Below are 3,497 nucleotides of genomic sequence, written 5' to 3'. Positions count from 1 at the left end.
TGCCTCTGAGAAGCTTTAGGATGAGGTTTTCTTTCAAGTTTCTGGTTTTATTTGAACTTCAAAGCTGAAGCAAAAGATAAAGAACATGAACTTGGTGGGGGAAAAGCTTTTCATGGTCTTCCTCACCATTGCATCTGTCCAAGGGCGTGTGTCTGCATTGATGTTTTGGTTTACAACAAACCCAAATCAGAAGACGTTCCCCAGAGAAGCACCTACCACACATGGACCATGAGTGTGGATGGGAAAGCATCAGACTAGACAGCAATAACTTTCCAGCATCAAGGAGCAGCAAACAAGCCCTGAGGAGAAAAGATGTGGCAACTATACTATTTACTTAGCAAGAACAATATACCTGTCTTCTGCTGGCAGGAGCCATAGACTTCTCTTTCAGGGCATGGGTGAAAGGCAGATCAGAGAATGGTTGGGGTTGGAAGGGACCTCTGGAGATCATCCAGTCCAACCCACCTGCTAATGCAGGGTCACCAGAGCAGATCACACAGGAAGGTGTCCAGGTGGGTTTGAATGTCTCCAGAGGAGACTCCACAGCCTCTCTGGGCAGCCTGTTCCAGGCTCTGGCACCTCACAGGAAAGAAGTTTCTCCTCATATTCAGATGGACTCTCCTGTGTTTCAGTCTGTGCCCATTGCCCCTCATCCTATCACTGGGCACCACTGAACAGAATCTGGTCCATCCTCATGACACTCACCCTTGAGATATTTATAAACATTGATGAGATCCCCTCTCGGCTTCTCTTCTCGAGCTCAACAGCCCCAGCTCTCTCAGTCTCTCTTCATAAGAAAGATGCTCCAGACCCCTCAGCATCTTTGTGTCCCTCCACTGTAGTTTCTCCAGTAATTCTTTGTTCTTCTTAAACTGAGGAGCACAGAAATGAACGCAGGTGCTCCAGATGGAACCTCAACAGGGCAGAGCAGAGGGGGAGGAACAACCTCCCTTGACCTGCTGGTCATACTTTTCCTAATACACCCCAGGTACCATTGGCCTCTTGGCCACAGGGCACATTGTTGATTCATGGTCTACCTGTTGTCCCCCAGGACTCAGGTCCTTCCCTGCAGAGCTGCTTTCCAGCAGGTCAACCCATAACCTGTACTGGTGCCTGGGGTTGTCCCTCACCATATGCAGGACCCTACACTTGCCCTTGTTGAATTTCATTATGTTCTTCAGGTCCCGTGACACCAATATCCACCCCATCATGCATGGCTGGGTGGGATACCCCAACCTCTTGGTAAAGGCATTTTTGCAGCCGTGATGGCCCATGAAAAGCAAAACAACCCCCTTGCAAACCCCTCGACCTCCGAAAAGCGAGCGCTGGCTGTGTTTGCAGGATCCAGCCCCAGCGGCGAAGCGAAACCTTAACGAGAGGCAAGTAATTAACTTCAGATGTACCTGTCAAGCTGTCACGGACAGAGACCCGGAGAGGAGCAGCGTGTTATTTGTTTCTCATAATGTAACAATTATCTTGTTGTACAAGGGGCTCTCTCCCGCGCCCCCTCTCCGCCTCTTGTTTTCCTTCCACATTCGTTCACACATTATTTAACTTTTGACTTGGACACAGCAGGTAAAAGCATTTAACAGCTTGGCTGCTTGTTCAGACAGAGCTGGGAAGGGGAGGCGGGGGGAGCAGACGGCAATTTTTTGCTTTAAATTTTCAACTTTTCAGCACTGCGTTTTTCTAAGGGTTGGGGGGGGGGGAGAATAAAAGAGAAGGAAAGGCAAGGGGGGGGGAAATGGCATTCCACAAAGACGGAGTCACATTTTCCAGCATTATAACATGCTCTCCGCTGTCCCCAGCCTTCACTGTTCCCGCTCCGTGGCGGAGAAAAGGTCAGCGGTAAAAATTTCGCAGGAACTCCATCATTGTCCTCAGGGGACGTGTTCATCAGGAGGAGAGAGCCCAGCGTCTCGCTCTGTCGACAGAAATCCACATCACAAAACGTATTATTCGGAGGGGGAAGGAAGGGGGGACCCACGGCCAGATAAAGACCCCATGACTTCATTTTGTGGGATTATTTCCCCCGACTCGCTGGATACCCACAGAGCTGTATGGCAGCGCGGAGAGGACGGACAGAAGGACGTTTTTCCAAAGGATTATAAAGGCAGGAGAGACAAAACAGGGTGGACGTGATGTAAAGGCCTGGAAAAGCCTCTGCCCTTGGGGGAAATTAACTTTTAGTTTACGTAAAGGAAGGTATTACTCTGTTTTGCTGCCAGGTATGTATCTACCTGAGCTTGCACAGAGCAAATGGAGCAGCCAGGGGGGTAGAAGAGCGTTTGCCCAGTGGTAGTTATTAAACAGAGTGAAATGAGGAGCGAAGCCGGTCATTGGAATAATAACTCAACCTCCTTGGATTCACCCCAAAATGCGACTGGATGTTGGAGTGGTTGGTTTTTTGCTAGGAAGCTCACAGAGATGTGGGGCGAGGGAAGGGGCTTATACTGAGAAACATGAGGCGCATCCTAGAATCATAGAATGGTTTGGGTTGGGACCTTCCAAAGCTCCCCCAGTGCCACCCCTGCCATGAGCAGGGACATCTTCACCAGCTCAGGTTGCTCAGAGCCCCGTCCAGCCTGGCCTGGGATGTCTCCAGGGATGGTTCATCCACCACCTCTCTGGCCAACCTGGGACAGGCTCTCACCACCCACAGGGGCAACAATTTCTTCCTCATGTCTGGCCTGAATCTCCCTCCTTTAGTTTAAAACCATCACCCCTTGTCCTATTGCAACAGGCCCTGCTAAAAAGTCCGTCCCCATCTTTTCTCATCAGTCCCTTTTAAGCACTGAAAAGCCACAATAAGGTTCCTCCACCCCACAGCCGGTTGCTGCTGATGGTGAAAAAGCCTCTTCCCCTCGAGGGAATTTCCTCCGCTCCCAAGAGATAACAGAGGACTGTTTTTAAAAAGGATAATTATTAAAACCACCATGAAAATTGTGTTTCTCTTTTGTCACACATGCACAAACGTGCCACAGGCGGGTTTAGCCTTCAAAAAGCACCCCTGCAAATCAGGAGAGCAGTGAACCCCAGCACTCTGCAAACAGCACGGTTTGTCGCTTATTTTTCTCTCCAAACACAAAACAAAGGCTTGACTGTGCTTTAGAAAAGGACCAAGTGCTGGGAGCTGCACTGGGACCCCACGCCCAGAAGACTTTGAAGTGTATTTGAGTTTTAAAATACCACTTCTGAGCTAAAGGTTTTATTTTTTTGGCGTTAAGTTGCTGTTAGGTTTTGTTTTGTTTTGTTTTGTTTCTTTTTAAAGAGTCGACAGCCTCAATCTCAAAGTCGCTTTTAGCTTCTTTTTCATGTGGCTGAATCCTCCCCATCTTCCCCAAACCAAATCATGCTGCTCGCATCAAACCAGCCATTCCCTGTGGGTCAGGGCTATATGCATCCCCCCAGTTAGGAGACCACATATGAGGCATCAATATTTACATGACACTGTTTACCTGGGCAGTATGGACACAATTTATCTGAAGCGAGAGGGT

The sequence above is a fragment of the Streptopelia decaocto genome (genome assembly GCF_964273445.1).
Source record: "Streptopelia decaocto genome assembly, chromosome: 1".
NCBI lineage: Eukaryota > Metazoa > Chordata > Aves > Columbiformes > Columbidae > Streptopelia > Streptopelia decaocto.
This window is presented reverse-complemented; position numbering follows the sequence as displayed.